Source organism: Gracilinanus agilis, chromosome 4 (genome assembly GCF_016433145.1).
Source record: "Gracilinanus agilis isolate LMUSP501 chromosome 4, AgileGrace, whole genome shotgun sequence".
NCBI classification, from domain to species: domain Eukaryota; kingdom Metazoa; phylum Chordata; class Mammalia; order Didelphimorphia; family Didelphidae; genus Gracilinanus; species Gracilinanus agilis.
The window spans coordinates 86,545,925-86,565,126 of record NC_058133.1 but is presented as its reverse complement, the minus strand read 5'-3'; the positions used below and the strand labels follow the sequence as shown (position 1 = coordinate 86,565,126).

Genomic DNA, 19,202 nt, shown 5'->3' with positions numbered 1-19,202 from the left:
TTAATTATTAAGGAAGTATTACTCCTTTCACAAGGACTTAGTTTAATAAAGTTATAATTAACCCTTAAGCATCTGTAAACACATCTGAATCTCTCTAAAAACTGGGATTAGACAACGCATCTCTTCCAAGTCCCTGTATTGCAATTCCTTCCTCCCTAGGATTCAATGAACTCACATATTCAGACTGTTACCTTTTCTTATTCCCCCTAAATATGTATATATAAAAAATAGAAAATATTTTAAAGAAGAAAGGCATTAGAATTAAGAAAGATGGAGAAAAAGATTCTTGTTGAATATAATATTTCAATCTGAAGTCAAAAGAAAGCCAGGGAACACACTAGGAGAAGTTGAGGAGGGAGAGAAATCCAGGAAAGTAATAAAAACTCCCATTATACACTAGAAATTCTTGAAATACAGATTAATACATAAAATTGACAGAAAAATATAGTTGACATAATAGAAGTTGGTTTTATAGGGAAAAAAATGAAATAGATAAACCACAGTTTAATTTGATTGTAAAAAGAAAGAATTCCAAAAGACCAGTTTTAAAACTTAAAAGGGTGAAGGCACAACCAGTGAAAATATTTTGCCCAATTATATGCCAGTAAAATTGACAATCTAAGTGAAACGGATGCATATTCCAAAAAATAACAAATTGTCCAGATTAACAGAATAGTAAATAGAATATTTAAATAGCTTTCTCAGAACAAGAAATTAAACAAATGCTAGAACTAGATTGATTTACAACTGAATTCTGCCAAACATTTAAAGAACAATTAATCCCAATGATAGATAATCTTCTTATGGGGAAAAAAAGGTGATGGAGGCATCATGCCATGTTTCTCTTCTGATGTAAATATGGTTTTGATACCTGTACCAGTGTGAGGAAAAACAGAAAAAAAAGGAAAATGATATGCCAGTTTCCTTAATGGATATTGATGTGACAATTGTAAATAAAATATAACCAGGAAATTACAACAAAATATCTCATAGTTATATGTTATGAGCAGGTGGAATTTATACAAGGAAAGCAGAGTGGTCAACATAGGAAAACTCTTAGCATAATTCACAATTTCAATAACAAAACAACAAAAAATATATGATTATTTTAATAGATGAAGAAAAAAAGGACAATCTGTAACCACCATTCCAGTTAAAAACCCTAGAATACAGAGTTAAAAATTAAGCCTTTCTTAACAGTAAAAGTAGTCTGTATCTAAAATCAAGAACAAGCATTATCTGCAATGAATTAAACTTGAAGCCTTCTCAAAAAATTAGGAGTGAAGTAGCAATGTGTATTATCAACACTATTATTCAGCCTTATACTAGAAGTAAATAGATAGATACATATATACATATAGATAGATATGACAGAAAAAAGAAACCGAAAGAATAAAAAATACATAACGAGAAAGCAATATTGTCACTTTTTGAAATTGATGTGATGATACACTTGGAGAACCCCAGAGAATCACCTAAAATCCTAATGGAAACAATCAACAACTTCAGCAAAGTTGCATGATACACTCATAGAAATTGATAGACTTCTGTGTACTAGAAACAGAAAGATACATTCCATTAAAACAACTGCAGGATTTCAATGATTATGGTGGCGGGGCGGCTGGTAGCTGTATGTCGGGGCCTCACCACCACCATGAAGGGGCCCAGAAGCTTAGCGGGCTCACTGGCCCCCGCCACCAGCCAAGGAAAGTTCGCTTAAGGATGGTGACTCACTTTTATATTTATATCTTTAAAGATCTAGCATAGTGCTTGGAACATAGTTTACTTTCAGTTTGTTAAACAAAATTAGAACTAACATCAAACCCCTCCATCAATATAAATCAATTCATACTACTTTGTGAAGAAAAGGACTTGAAGAATTTTTTGATGATCCAAAAAATTGGGGAGCAGAAACAGTCAAATCAGGTGCTGCAGGGACCCATGAACAGTTAAGGTACAAGAGTAATGAAGATTTGCATAAGCTTTGGTGACAGAGTCCATGGATGCTTTAGATAAAGTTGTTCAGGAAAGAGATGATGCTTTGAGACTTCTTCAGACAGGTCAAGAAAAGCCAAGACCAGGTGACTGGAGGAAAGACATTTTTGGACATATCATCTGGTACAAGTACAAGCAGTGGCCTATACCATGGTACCTCAACAAAAGCTACAACAAAAAGAAGTACTATACAATGCCTTTTGTGGATCAGTTTATCAGACTTAGGCTTAACAGTACTTACGTAGTAAAGCCAAGAAGAAAAGTTTAAAGAAAAGGGAAAGAGAAGATACTTCAAAGAAAATTTCCACACATGCCTGCTGAATCCCCAAACTGAAATCTAACCACGGATACAGTGAACTCCTTTACTTTTCCTAGTTCTATTTCACCCTTTAAAATTAAACTTTTTCACTTAATTTAAGACTGGCTGTTAACTCCAAGTAAGTGGTTAATTAAAAAAAAATCTCAATCTTAAAAAAAAAAAAAACCCCAAAAAAACAACTGCAGACAATAAAATAATGGGATTCTATCTGCCAAAATATACTTAAGAACTATATGAATACAATTACAATATTTTCATACAAATAAGAATATATAGACAATTAGAGAAATATTAATTATTTGTAGATAGGAAAAGCCATTATAGTTTTAATAAATGGCAAATCTAAACAAGTTAATTAACTTATATATTGACATACCAACCAAAACAAAGACTTTTTGATAGAGTTAGGGAAAAATAACCTACTAAATCAAAACTCTTCTAGAAAAACAAAAGGAAAAGATTTTCAAGTCAATCAATCAAAAAAACTGAGAGGGAAGGGAGCTTAGGCACTCATGATGAGAAAGATGATCCTGTTCCTGAGGAGGAAATGATGGAATCTGAATAAAGATTGAAACAAACCATTTTTCACTTTATTTCCTTCATGAAATTTTCTCTAGTGAAAGTGATATGTCTTCTGTTAAAACATGATGAACATGGAAATATACATGTTGTGATACATGTGATACTGTACCATGGTATAGTCATATTACTTGACATCATTGGTAAGGAAGAGAAGTGAGAAGGAACATGGATCTCAATGTCAAAATGATTATTAAAATTTATATCAACATTAAAAAAATTAAAAATTATACTTTATGGGACCATAGTTAAAAAAAAGGAAGGAAGCCTACCAGTACCAGATTTCAAATAATTTTACAAAATATTAATCTTCAAAACTATCTGATAGTGATTTACAAATAATGGGAGTTAATTAGTGGAATATCTTGCGTATAAAATACTCAGTAGTAAAAGACCATAATAATCTAATATTAGATAAAAGATCCAAGCTTTTGATATAAGTAATCACCATTTGGAAGAAAAAGAAAGAAGTTTAGAAGAATCTAGAAATAGAGCAACTTCCTCACACCTCATACTGTAATAAGTTCAAATTGAATAAACAATTTAGTCATAAAGTGTATTAACATAAGTGAATTAGAGGAGTATGGAAAAATTATACCTGTCAGATCTATGGATAATAGATGAGTTTAATGTTAAACAAGTTGATAAACAGACTCACAAGAAGTTAGATTCATAATTTTCATTTCCCTTGAAGTTTTTGCACAAATAAAACAAATTAAGACAAAAATAGAAGAGAAAAAAGAAAGTAGGGGGAAAATACAGCAAGTTCCTTTGTAAAATCCTTATTTTTCAAATATATATAGAGTTGAATTATATTTAGGAAAGTAAACATCATTGGTGGGAAAGCCAAGAGAGTGAAGAAGGTCCATGGCCTCCTCCAATCACTACCAAATTACCTTACAAAAATTGTGATATAACAGCTTAAAATGAATTCTTGCTGTTATTCTATGAGTAGCACAATTCACAAAAAGCCAGATAAATAATTTTTCAGCTCCAATTTAGAAGGCCAGAATGAGGGATCTAGTGTATCAAGGTGGAGATGGAGCAGGCTTTGGACACAGCTGAAACAACAAAAAATGCTTCAAGAGCTCTCATTCTCAGATAGTAAGGTATGAGTGGGCTCAAAAGGAGATTACAGAGGTTCCTTTTCTGGCTCTGGTGCAAGACTATTGTCACATTGCCCACAAACAGGACCAAGGCACATCTCAATAACATGATGTCAGGCAAGGAGGAGCACTAGAAAACACCTGCTTATAGCCACTAAGGAACAGGCGATTCTGATCAGAGTTCCAATGGGGAAAGGAGTGCGTGGGTTTACTCATAGATCAGAGTACAGGCCAGGAGAGTATTAAACATAATTCTTCTTATTTCATACAACCTCAGAAGACATGAAAACAGGTACAACACTAGAGCTAGCTCTGAAGGAAGCTGCACAAAGCATCTAAGCTTGTAATAGTTTTCCTTTCACCACATATATAAAGCCAAACTTTAAAATTATTTTTTCAAAAAAAAAGAAAGAAAAAAAGGCTGGAAAATGAACAGATAACTAAAAAGAAACTTTTAATGAGTCCCCTAAAATTTCTATTTCTTATTTACCTTTTTGGCCTTCCCTCGTGTCTCATATTTGCCCTTCAAATTTTTTGTTTAGGTCTGTCTTATTCCTCAGGAATAGTTGGAAATCTTCTATCTTATTGAATGTCCATTTTTCCCCAGAAAAAGAATACTATTTTGCTCAACAAGTGACTCTGGGTTATAAACCTGAATCTTTCACCTTCCTGAATATCATATTCCTTGCCTTTCAGGGCTTTAATGTAGAAGCTGCTAGGTTCTGAGTGATCCAGATTATAGCTCCATGGTATTTGAATTGCATATTTCTGGCTGCTTGAAGTATTTTGTCCTTAGCTTGGTGGCTTTTGAATTTAGCTATTACATTCCTGGAAATTTTCATTTGAGGATTTGTTTCTGGAGGTGATATGTGAATTCTTTTAAATTTAATTTTATTTTCTTGTTTGAGGATTTCTGCACAGTTATCTTTGATAATTTCTTATGAAATCCAAGGTTTTTTCTTGATCATGGCTTTCAGGTAGTCCAGTAATTCTTAAATTGTCTCTTCCAGATATATTTTCTATTTCAGTTGTTTTTTTAAATAAGATGTTTCATGTTTTCATCTATTTTTTCATTCTTTTCATTCTGCTTTCTTGTTTTTTGATTTCTCATGAAATCATTAGTTTCTAGATGGTTAATTCTGATTTTTAAGGCCTAATTTTCCTCTGTCAGTTTGTGGTTCTCCTTTTTGAATTGGTTGATTTCTTCTTGTATTACTTTCCTTTCTCCTTGCAACACTTTTATTTCTCCTTGCATCACTTTCACTTCTCTTTCTCACTTTTCCTCTGCCTCTGTTATTTGGTTTTTGAGGTACTTTTTGATTTTTTGCAGAATCTCTGCCCAATTCATATTTTCTTTTGGACTTTAGGTGTATTTCTTTGGATTTCACTGTTCCCTTCTGTGTCTATTCCTTTCTCCTTTGTCTTTATGAAATCCTTTAGAGTTAGGTTTTTTTTTTATTATTTGCTCATTTTTCCTATCTAACTATAGGGGTATGATGTGATGGTCTGAGGGCTGAGAGCTCTGAGAGCTCCCTCCCCTTGCTGATTCAATTGACCCTTGTGATGCGAATTGATTAAAGACTTGCCTCAGTTTTAGGTGTAAGCCTTAGATCTTACTCTGATCTGATTAGGTCAAGATCTTGATTAGGTCAGGAAGTGATCAAATTCTAGCCTCAGGTTGAGTGTCAAGTTTTTGGTCTCACTGTTTACATCATCTAAACATGCATACCCTTGAAGGTCCTGTCTTGGAGCTCAACCCTGAGCAAAAACATCAGAATTTAGTGCTTAGTATTCAGTACTATCATCCACCTCAAAGTTTGAATTAAGTTCTTGTCCCAAGCCCAGATTGGAATCTGGGCTAGGATCTGTATTCCTCCACAGGTTTGAAATTTTAAGGAGTATGGTTTGTTTTTTACCTTTATTTGCTCCAGGGTCTCAGGATCTAGATGTTATAAATATGAAAAATGATAAAAGCTGGTATAATAATTATTATTAGTATTTTAATTAAAGCCATGCTGATAGATAGTTATTAGACCACGCGCTTGTAAGCATTCAAAATCGCTGCCCTCGCCATTACTGTCTCCTGTCTCCTCCCAAATCTGCTGGCCAAGAGAGAGAGCCCTCCTAACCCAGGAGATTATAACCCTTCCCTGGGTCAAGACGTAGGCCTTCCCAAGCCCAAAAACCCAGAAACAGAAACCAGTTGGACCATGTTGGATCACGGGAAATGTAGTTTTGATACATTTCCCATGTCCATAGAAATATATACACTTTTAGATGGCATTTCCCAAATTTCACTTTTACAATGTTGGTTTGGGCATAGGTTCCTGAACATTGGACAACTAATGTGGCATGTTGGGGTGGGGGGGTGGCTTGCTCTTGGCTTGCTCTTCTCTCCTTTCTATAGCTTCTTGCTTTGTCTGCTCTCCTCTTACCCCAGTGACCCAGATGTTTGTTGCCTACTTTGGGGTTTTTCTTTTCTTGAAAGTTATTTCACTCTTTCCTTGTTGGTTTTTTCACTCCTGTATTCATTTTGTGGCAATATTTTAATCTTTGTTGGGGAGGATTCTCATGGTGGCACAGAGCTGCTGAGGATTACCCTGCCATCTTGGCTCCACCCATAATATATTATGTGACAAAAAAACAGTAGTCAAATTTAGTTCTCAGCAGTAGAACCCAGATCAACTTTAAGTGATTTGGGAAGTTGAATGAATACCATGAGATTATCAGGTATGAGACAAGGTAATAGCTGTGTAAAACTATGTCACTGATAAATCAATGAAATAGACATGACACATATCTTTATATTTTAGCTATCATCCCATGTTATTTAATTCATACATGTACCTTCTTTCTTTATAAAATTCTCTACTAAGGATAAAGCAAATAGGAGTTAAAAGTAACATCTTCCCATGTAGGGATGTAAACTATTTATCCTTATTAAATCATTCCTGATTTCTCTTTTCTAATTACCTTTTTATGCTTCTCTTGAGACTTGCATTTGAGAATCAAATTTTCATTTCTGCTCTGGCCTTTTGATCAGAAATACTTTAAAATTATCTATTTCATTGAACATCATTTCCCCCTTGAAGCAATAAACTATTTTGCAGGTTAGATGATTCTTGATTCTTGATTGTAATCCTAGTTTTTCTCCAAAATATAATATTTCAGGCCCTCAAGGCTTTTAATGTAGAAATCGCTAAATTTTATGTTTTTGTCAGTTAGTTGATGATACCTTAATTATTTCTCTTTTCTCCTTACAATATTTTCTTTTGGTTCTGAGAGCTCTGGAATTTAGCTATAATATTGCTGGGAGTTTTCATTTTAAGTTTTCTTTTTGAAGATTATTTCTAGACACTTTAAATTGCTATTTTATCCTCTGATTTTAGAATGTTAGGTTACTTTTCCTTTATGAATTCTTGATATTCTATCCACCCTTCATCGAATGTATAGCACTTTCATAATGATCTCTTCTCATTCTTTAATTTCTTCCCATATTGACCTTCTACCATTCTGTATGTTTTCTCTTTCTGATCATATCTCTTATTCTTAATATTCTCTTCTCCAGTTTATCAGAGTGCCATTCTCTCCTAGTTCTCACTACCTGACTACTTTTTCTCCATTTTTTTCATAAATCATCATGTCATTTCCTTTAATGACAGGAATCTCATATCTATGTGTTCTTCTTCTTTTCACCCTCTATACTGTTTTACTTAGTGATCTCATCATTTCCTATGAATTAAATTATCACTGTTGTTAATTCTCCAATTTATTTATCTTACCTTTTCCCTCTCTGCTACCTCCAATATTTCATCTTAAATGCCTTTTAGATATCTAAAATTGAATGTCCTGTAACCATTTTAAAACTTAATATTTTCAAAATTGAACTTATTTCCACCAAAATTCCTTAGCTCTTAACCTCTCTAATACTGGTGAGCACATAATTCTTCCAATCCTTTAGGCTCATAATCTAGATATCATCATTGATTCTTCAGTATCTCTCATTCTCTATGTCTCAATATGTTGCCAATGCTTATAAATTTTACCTTCATAATCTCTCTCTTTTATATCCCTTTCTCTACTCTGATACTACAACCATTCTTTGCTTCACACCTAGATTATTAAAGCAACTTGCTGGTGGGTTTGGCAGCTTCAAATATCTCCCTTCTCTAATCCATTCTCCAATTTCAATAATAAAAAATATTTTCCTAAATCAGAGTTTTGACATGTTTCCTCTTACTCAAGAAATTCCAGTGGCTTCCTATTGATTCCTTAAGTTCAAAATTCTGCATTTATCTTTCAAAGCCCTTTGTATCTTAATTCCCTCTAATCTTTCCAATATTCTTACACTTTACTTACCATCATGCACATTTCCATGCAGTGAAGCTGGTTTCCTTGCTGTCTCACTAACAAGAAACTATATCTCCTGCATTTTCTTTTACTGTCCTCCATGTCTGGACTGTCCCTCTCCCTCTTGACCTCTGCCTATCCTGCCAATCCTGACTTCACTTCTATCCTGCTTATCGTGCCTATCCTGACTTTCTTCAAATCCCAAATAAATTTCCATCTATAGGAAAATTTTCCCAACACTTCTTAATGGTAGTGTTTCTCTCTTTTGATTATTTCCTATTTAGCCTTTATATAACTTCTTTGTCCATATGTATTTGCCTGTTGGGTTCTCTACTAAATCGTTAGCTTCTTAAAACTTGGGACTATTTTTTGTCTCTTTCTGTATCCCTGGTACTTACCACTGTGACAAGTCCATATTATGTGATTGTTAAATGTTTATTGACTAACTGACATCTACTTTTATGCCACAATTATCACTTCTATGCCAAGCATGCTCCCAAATTCTATCTCTATCCTGACCTCTACTTTAAGATTCCTTATATACAACTGCTTGCCATTATTTTCACCTACATTATCCATCAGTAAATCATAATCAATATAGCTAAAGTAAACTCATCACTCCCCCCCCCCACACACACACAAACAAACCCTGCTCCTCATCTAAATATTTCTACTTCGGTTAATGGAACTGCAATAGTCTATCACCACTTGGAATTATCTTTGACTCTTCAGTGTCTCTCACTTCAATAATGTACGAATAGATTAGATGATGAATGCTGTCAAGCAACTACCTGGAATATAGTGTGTATCCATTAATTCTTTTCTATTTTAATTACAACTATCTTAACTTGTGCGGTGAAGAGAGGAGGCATAACTGATTTGCAGAATTCTTCTGTCAGTTAAGGAGTTTAGAATCTTGGGAAAGAGGACAGTTGGTCTTGGGAACTCATGGAGAGAACCAGGGTCCATCTAAGCTCCTTCTTTAGATTGAAATCTGGCCTATATTTTTCAGCTTCTCTGTTAGAAATTTGTTAGCTTAGTTATTTCCTTTGAATCTCCCTAACCTACCTTCCCTGCCTGAATTTCTGTGAGGGTTTGAAAGGAGGGTAGTTCAGAGTGTTAGTTTAAACTTGATATTTTAAATAGTCAAATAGGGCTTACCCTTGCAACAAATTATCTATTGAATCTTTTTATCCAACTTTCCTAACCCCATTGATTACAAAACCACCTGAGAGCTGAGTTAAGGCAGGTCCTTTCTCAGTCTCATGTTCCTGCTTCCCTTCCCCCACCTGAAGCTTTCTCTAAGCAGTTGTTAGGGCTACCTTGTATTCCTCTACTCTGCCAATCTATCCTAGAAGACAATAAACCCCTTTTGTATTTAATCAAGACCTTTTGGCTACTTGATTAGTTGATTAATAAGAGAGGGAGGAGGAGAGAGAGGAATAACATACTCTCTGGAGTTTGAGGGAAGCTGAGGGTATCCATTTTGAAGGAAGTGTAACTTCAATACTTCCTTCTAGTCCCTTCCTGTGCTGACTAAAAGCCTCAAGTCAGTTTCAAGCTATTTTTGGCTGGCTCTAACCTGGCTCTGTAAAGTGTCCTTTTACTTGAAGGGCTCAGTCTATTTCCCTTCAGTGTTTTGTCTCTAACCTGAGTATCCAGTCTGTGTTTCCCTGTTGCTGTTGCCTGCCTTAGATTAACTCATCCTATCCCTTGCAACCCTTGGTACCTCAGTGTTATATTCCCTAAACTCAGACATTCCCTTATTTCTCCTACCACCTCAACTACTAACCTTTGTCATTGTACCTTCTCATCCACCATATTGCCTTAATTTCCCTACTACCTAACCTATTCCCTTGATTACCTCCAGCCTTGGATCCCTTGCCTTATTCCCTATTCCAACCAGTTATTACCCCTAGCTTCAGTCCCATATTACATCCTGCAATATTTCCTTATTACATCCTAAAATCCCCTTATAACACTTAGGTCCTAGTTTCTTTTTGGGGGACTATGGTTATATCATTCTAATTACTTTTCTTTTCATCACTTATAATCTACTTCATTTTATCCTTCAATTTTAGATCTATGGAATCTTTATAATGCACTTTTGTGTTCATGTTATCGCAATACTGACCTTTATTAACAATATATTACCTAATAATTAGAATATAGACATCTTCTCCTGGCATTCAAGTTTCTATATAATCTATATAGCTCCAATGCCTCTTACCAATACCTTTCATATTTCTATCCCTTATGTTTTCTATGTCTCTCATTCTAATTTTATCTATTACCTCAGTGCTTTAAAAAATTCCCCATACTCTCCTCCCCCTTTATTTAATATTGCCTAATTTATGAACCTTCTGTCTTTCTTCAAGACTCAAACTCAAGTGATATATGCTCTATGATGCTTCTTCTCACTGGACACCCCAGTCCTTGACTATACTTTTTCTTTGTATGCTTGGCATATCATAATTATTTACAGATACCATGAACTTTATATTAGACCACAAATTTTTGAAGTAGAATCAGTTATTTGTTCTCTTTATCTCTCATTCATAGCATAATACTGTTGCATATAAGAGCATCCATTGAGATATATCTGTTGAATTAAAATTGATTTGATTTGTTCCAACTTTTTCATTTGTGAGCTAGAGAGGAACCAATAAATATTGAATTAACATTTTCTGTGGACCACTGACTCACATATGTATCCAGTGTATCTAGGATACACATGTTGTATCCAGTAGGAAATACTGTTGTCATTTATTAACTCACTAAAACTATTATACAGAGGTGAGCAACTGTGCCATGAGGAAGCATTTCTCCTTAGCCATACCTTTTCTAATAAAACTTTATTTCTGAATTTTCCTGAAAAATTAGGAAGTCACCCCCCCCCAAGAGTTTTCTTCTAATCCTTGTGTAGGAATTTGGTAACCTTAATTTAGATCTTGACCTAGGGATTAAAACAAATACTTTAATCTCTTCCCTAGATATTCAGCCAGAACAATTCATCATTATCTCTCAAAGGATTTATACAAATCTCTGATTTGTCTCATGACCATATTCAAACTGCAGGTGTGTACAGACATAAGAAAACTGTTTTCATTAAAAATCAGAGGATCACAAACTGTATTAAAGAAAACCTTTGGTAAGAAAACATAGCATAACAATTTTTTAATGGGAAGGGACAATATAGGCATGTTATTTTATTTTGAAGAGGTTTCTTCATGTGGAAATTCCTTCTAACCCCCACATCCTGTGACTTGCAAATGTCTTAGAAAAGCCCTGGGGCACTTAAAGCTTCACTAACTTACCTATAGACAGAGAATATATTTGGATCAGATTATTAACTTGAAAGAGACAGTGATGATGTAAAAATGTCAATACAGGAATTATTCAAGCAGAAGAGATAATAATGTCAGAAGAAAGATAAAAGCAAGCTATATTGCTGAAAATTCTAATGTGAGCACTCTGTCTATAAATAATAATTTTTTGTTATTCATCATCAAAACAAATATAAAAAACATAAACAAAAGCTGATTTACTATTCTTTCCCAGATTTTTCTATACATTATCATTTTCTCTACATATGTATTTCCTAGGAACAGTGCACCTAAGTCATGACTTGTATAATTTGGATATACTGGAAGGTATAACATACCAAATAGTACCACAAACAATCATAAATTCTAATAATATCTTGGTACATTTTCTTTAAATAAGTTTTGGTGGGTGAGGCATGACAGACATAAGAAGGATATGAGATTACATTCAGATAGAAGAAATTCAAAGATTGGGATTGGAAAGTTAGAAAACTTCTGGGTAATAAAGAGCTCCAATGCATGACCATCCCCTTTTTTGGCTGAAGTGATGTGTAAATGAAGGTCCAGGGAGTTGAAGATTTTGATCATTTTGCAGCCTGAGTTTTAGAGGACACATCAGAATACATATTTACATCCACAAATAACACATCAGGATATATGCTTGATAGGAAGAGTGTGAATCAAATTCTTTGAGAATGGATTTAGAGTAATCTGCAGGTTGATAGAAAAAAGTTACTAGGATCTTGACAAGTTGATAAATAGGGATATAGTGAACCATAAAAGATATATTGCTAAATGATGTCAGAAAGAATAGGTTTTTAAAGTGGTAGTGATGAACAAGAGATAGGGCTGATGATTCTCTGCTTCTCTCTAATGTGTTTCTGGATGTGAGAGTAGGATCAACTAGAGGTTGACCAGGATGTCCAAGGATTTAGTATTTTCTAAGATTATATAGAATTTCATGATTTCATGGAAATGGAAAGAGGCTTAAATGAAACAGACTACTCTAGAGGGAAGTTTACAAACAATAAAATGAGATTCTTGAGAGTAAACAGAAATTACAATGGCTAATAATAAATGTCTATACTACTTTGAGGTTTACAAAGAACTTTGCATATATGATCTCACATGGAATAGGGATAAAATTCTTGGATGGAAACTTTCCTCTGCATTATAGCATGAAGCTGTAGCTGAAACCTTATCTTAGTTTCACACATCCACAATCTTTCTAATTGATATTTATTTCTAGCTATTATGGAGAATGGGTAATACCAATAAAATTACATTTTAACAAACCTTGAATTGCTTTTTCTACATTCCTGTAAAGCTTTATTCTTTCACTTTAACACATAGAAATAAATTTTGTACTTTGCTTCCATCCCCACATGCAGTACTACAAGTAAATAAACTAAAACAAATATAGAACAAATAGCTTTCAAAACACCATTGATACTAAATCTTATCCTAATTTAAACTGAAAAAGTGAAATGATACTTCTACACAAAAGAAATTTTAGTTTGCCAAAAGGCCCAGAAATCTAAGTATTACTTATTCAAACTATATGTCAGAGGTCTGATTTTTTGAGTGAGTCAGAAGTGGGATTAAATGACTTCTGAAATATTTATTATTTGTGAGTTTCAATGATTATGAATAGAAAAAATAGTCAAATACATTACTACACCTGAAATCAGAGAAGGAAAAGCTTTTAGATTATTAAAATATACATGGTTCTAAATCAAGAGGTAGGCAGAAAAAATTTACACTTAATTTTAATCTAATTTATATGGACATTGATGGAGGCCCCAAGTTTTGACTTAGCTATAGGAAAAAATATTTGAATTACCTTTCCACAATAAATCTCTTTCAAAAGTTGGAATTTATTTTTTCTGTTTTATATAGATGATTCTATACTTACTGATGTTTGTCTTACTTTGTATAAACATGATCTCAAAAAGCCCTATTCTAATGCTTTATATTAATTTCACATCCTTTTATTGACTATGAGGGCTACTTCATTTCTTCTAAGGAATTCTTGCCCATAGTAGTATATGTAATGATCAGTTGAATTAAATTTACCTATTCCTATCCCATTAATATCCAAAATGTTGAGGTTGAATCTTTTCATATGTGACTACATTCAACTAACCTGGGTTGATAGAATTTACATGTCCAGGTTCCTATACATGCTGATCTGTATAGCATTGCTTCTTGATTTCATCACCACAGATATTTGCAACTAAGCTTCTTTTCATCTTTGACTGAATCTCTTCATTAATAATGGACTTACTTTTAGTTGTCCTCAGCTCTTCCTCAATGGCATATTGGACACCTAACAGCCTGAAGGGTTCATCTATCAGAATTGTATTTTATTATTCTAATACCGTTCATATATTTTTCTTTGCAAAGATACTGGAGTGTTTTGTCATTTTCTCTTCCAGTAGATCACTGTTTGTCAGAAACATCCACTAAAAATTTTACATCTTGAGTAATCTTTCACAGCATAGCTCAATGACTAATTGAACTATGTAAGCCCCTTTGACACTATAAAGCAGTAATCCAGAAGGGGCTTGGCAAATGTGAACTTGAAGTACCAAATGAAGTGAGAAAAGACTATTTAAATTTTGTTAAGGCAATTAGCTGGTCATGGCAAATACCCTTTCTTTTTATTTATTTATTTATTTTTAAATTTTTGTAATTTTTAGAAAGATTTTCCATGGTTACATAATTCATGTTCTTACTTTCCCCTTCACACACCCTGCTTCACCCTCCCTCCCCCATAGCTGATGCACATTTCCACTGGATTTAACATGTGTCATCTATCAAGACCTATTACCATATTATTGATAGTTGCATTAGTGTGGTTGTTTCGAGTCTACATCCCCAATCATGTCCTCCTCAACCCATGTGTTCAAGCAGTTGTTTTTCTTCTATGTTTCCTCTCCTGTAGTTCTTCCTTTGAATGTGGGTAGCATTCTTTTCCATAAATCCCTCAGAATTGTCCTGAGTCACTGCATTGCTGCTAATGCAGACATCCATTACATTCAATTTTACCTCTGTGTACAAAGATCTTTTGGCTCTTCTCCTTTCACTCTGCATCAATTTCTGGAGGTCTTTCAGTTCACATGGAATTCCTCCAGTTTATTATTCCCTTGAGCTCAATAGTATTCCACCACCAGCATAAACCACAATTTGCTCAGCCATTTCCCAATTGATGGGTATACCCTCATTTTCCAGTTATTTGCTATCACAAAAAGCACAACTATAAATATTTTTGTACAAGTCTTTTTGTCTCTGATCTCTTTGGGTTACAAACCCAACAATGGTATGGCTGGATCAAAGGGCAAGCAGTCTTTTAGAGCTCTTTGGGCATAATTACAAATTGCCATCCAGAATGGTTGGATCAGTTCAAAACTCCACCAGCAATGCATTAATGTCCCAATTTTGCCACATCCCCTCCACAATTCATTACTCTCCCCTTCTGTCATTTTAGCCAATCTTCTAGGTGTGAGGTAATACCTCAGAGTTGTTTTGATTTGCATTTCTCTAATTATTGGAGATTTAGAACACTATCTCATGTGCTTATTGATAGTTTTGATTTCTTTATCTGAAAATTGCCTATTCATGTCCCTTGCCCATTTATCAATTGGGGAATGACTTGATTTTTTATACAATTGATTTAACTGCTTGTATATTTGAGTAATTAGACCTCTGTCAGACTTTTTTGTTATAAAGATTTTTACCTAATTTGTTCTTTCCCTTTTGATTTTGGCTGCATTGTTTTGGTTTGTACAAAAGCTTTGTAGTTTAATATAATCAAAATTATTTATTTACATTTTTAAATTTTTTCTAACTCTTGCTTGGTTTTGAAATCTTTCCTTTCCCAAAGATCTGACAAGTATGTTATTCTGAGTTCACTTTATTTACTTACAGTTTCCTTCTTTATATTAAGTCATTCAACCATTCTGAATTTGTCTTGGTGTAGGGTACAATATGTAGATCTAAACCTAATCTCTCCCATGCTGTTTTTCAATTTTTTTCCAGCAGTTTTTGTCAAATAGTGGATTTTTTGTCCCAAAAGTTGGGCTCTTTGGGTTTATCAGACACTGTCTTGCTGACATCACTTACCCCAAGTCTATTCAACTGATCCTTGCTTCTGACTTTCAGCTGCTGATGATTTATGTGCATTTATTTTGTATCTTGCAACATTGCTAAAGTTGTAGATTATATCTACAAGCTTCTTAGTTGATTCTCTAGGATTTTTTAAGTAGACCATCACATCTTCTGCAAAGAGTGATAGCTTACTCTCCTTATTGCCCATTTTAAAACCATCCATTTCTTTTTCTTTTCTAATAGCTACTGCTAGTGTTTCTAGTACAATGTTAAATAATAGAGTTGACAATGGGCATCCTTGTTTCAAACCTGATCTTCTTGAAAAGGATTCTAATTTATCCCCATTGCATATAATGCTTGTTGATGGTTTTAGATATATACTGTTTATTATTTTTAGGAAAGGTCCTTCTATTCCTATACTTTCTAGTATTTCAATAGGAATGGATGTTGTATTTTGTCAAAGGCTTTTTCAGCATCTATTGAGATAATCATGAGATTTTTGTTTGTTAGACTGTTGATATAGTCACTTATTTGGATGGTTTTTCTAATGTTGAACCATCCTTGCATTCCTGGTATAAATCCCACCTGACCATGCTGGATAATCTTCTTAATTACTTGCTGGAGTCTCTTTGCTAGTATTCTATTTAAGATTTTTGCATCTATGTTCATTAGGGAGATTGGTCTATAGTTTTCTTTCTCTGTTTTTGATCTACCTGGCTTTGGAATCAGTACCATATTTGTGTCATAAAAGGAATTTGGTAGGACTCTTTCTTTGCTTATCATATCAAATAATTTGTATAGTATTGGTATTAGTTGTTCTTTGAATGCTTGATAGAATTCACTTGTGAATCCATCAGACCCAAGCGATTTTTTCTTAAGGAATTCTTATATGGCTTATTCAATTTATTTTTCTGATATTGGATTATTTAAGTATTCTATTTATTCTTCTGTTAATCTAGGCAATTTATGTTTTTGTAAATATTCATCCATATCACCTAGATTGCTTTATTTATTGCCACATAATTGGGCAAAATAGTTTTTAATGATTGCCTTAAATTTCATCTTTATTAAAGGTGAGGTATACCTTTTCATGTTTGATGCTGTTAATGTGATTTTCTTCTTTCCTCTTTCTAATTAGATTGAGCAGTATTTTGTCCATTTTATCTGTTTTTTTTTAAATATCAGCTTCTAGTTTTATTTATTAGCTCAATAGTTCTTTTACTTTTGATTTTATTAATTTCTCCTTTGATTCTGAGTATTTCTAATTTACTTTTTACCTGAGGACTTTTAATTTGTTCATTTTCTAGTTTTTTATGTTCCATGCCCAATTCATTAATCTCTGTGCTCCCTAATTTGTTAATACATGCACTCAGTGATATAAATTTTCCCCTTAGAACTGCTTTGGCTGCATCCCATATGTTTGGGTAAGAAGTCTCATCATTGTTGTTGTCTTAAATGAAATTATTGTTTCTATGAGTTGTTCTTTTACTAAATTCTTTTGGAGAATTATAAATTATTTAATTTCCAATTAGTTTTTGGTTTGCCTCTCCATATATTCTTATTAATAACTATTTTTATTGCATTATGATCATATAAGGTTGCATTTATTATTTCTGCCTTTTTTCATTTGTTTGCTATGTTTCTATGCCCTTTTACATGGTCTACCTTTTTGAATGTTCCATAGGCTACTGAAAAGAAGGTGTGTTCCTTTTTGTCCCTATTTATTTTTCTCTAAATATCTATTAACTCTAATTTTTCTTGGGTTTCATTCATCTCTCTTATCTCTTTCTTATTTATTTTTTGGTTTGATTTATCAAGATCTGATAGGGGAAGTTTGAAGTCACCTACTATTATGGTGTTGCTGTCTATTTCATCCTTGAGCTCTACTAGCTTCTCCTTTAGAAATTTGGAAGCTATACCATTTGGTGCATACATATTGAGTACTGATATTTCACCATTGTTTATACTGCCTTTTATTAGGATGTAGTTGCCTTCCCTATCTCTTTTAAACATATCTATTTTTTCTTTGTCCCTGTCAGAGTCCATGATGGTAACCCCTACCTTCTTTTTCTCATTAAAAGCCCAATGGATTTTGTTCCATCCTTTCATTTTTACTCTATGTCTGTCTGTCTGTCTCATGTGTGTTTCTTGTAAAAAAATATAGTAGGATTTTGGTTTCTAATCCACTCTGCTATTTGCTTCCATTTTATGGGTGAGTTCATCCCATTCACATTCAGAGTTATAATTATCAACTGTGTATTCCCAGATATTTTGATTCTCTCTCCTTTCCTATCCTTTCTTCTTTCACTATTTCCTTCTATACCAGTGTTTTGTTTTTAATCAATTCTCCTAATCTCCTCCCTTATTGTACTTCCCTTTCTCCCCTCTCCCTTCTTATTCCCCTCTCATTCTTCTTTTGAATTTTTTTAAGCTACCCCACTCCCCCAGCCTGCTCCCTTTATAATGTTGCTTCCTTCTTCACCAGTGCTTTTGTTACCCTTCTACCTCTCTATAAGGCACGAATCAATTCTGTGCCCCAGTGGGTCTGATTGTTCTTCCCTCTTTAAGTTGATTTCAAAGCATTAAGTATTAAATATTTCCTCTCTCCAACCTCTTTACCCTTACAGTGTATTGTTATTCTTTACTGTTGGACCCACACGCTTCTTTATGGAATATAAATTTACTCCATTTTGTTTGTTTTCTCATTTTTCTTAATATCACCTTCTTTACCCCCTCTAGTTTTTTTGTATTTATACATACATACATAAATACATACATACATATATACATATATATGTATATGTATATATACACACACACACACACACACATATATATATATAGCTTGACATTTCATCCTAAACAGTTTATCCCTCTTCCCTCTGTGTAAACTTCTTCTAGTTATCCTATTGGTAATAATAATTTTTAATATTTGCCAATATCTTCTTTTCTTCTTGTGATAAAAATTGATTGAACTTATTGGGTCCTTTAAAGAAAAGATTTTTCCTCTCCCCCCACCATTCCCTTAATTACCTTATGGTGGTTCTCTTGAGTTCTGGGTTTGGGTAGCAAACTCTCTGTTTAAAACTGATTTTTTCTTGATGAATGCTTAGAAGTCCTTAATTTTATTGAATGACCATACTTCTTACCCTTCAATAATATAGTCAGTTTTGCTGGACAGATGATTTTTGGTTGTAGACTCAGTTCTCTTGCTTTCCAGAATATTGTGCTCCATGCCTTCCAGTCCTTCAATGTAGATGCATCCAGATCCTGTGTTATCCTAACTGTGGTTCCCTGATATCTGAATGATTTCTTTTTAGTAGCTTGTAATATTTTTTCCTTGGTCTGGTAGTTTTTGAATTTAACTATAATATTTCTGGAAGTTGTCAGTTGTGGATTAAATGTAGGAAGTGATCT

At 33.6% G+C, this 19,202-nt stretch overlaps 1 pseudogene; it reads left to right on the top strand.

Annotated features, from left to right (window-relative positions):
* The first annotated feature begins 1,606 nt into the window (after nucleotides 1–1,606).
* LOC123247307 lies at nucleotides 1,607–2,413 on the top strand (annotated as a pseudogene).
* Nucleotides 2,414–19,202: the final 16,789 nt, after the last annotated feature.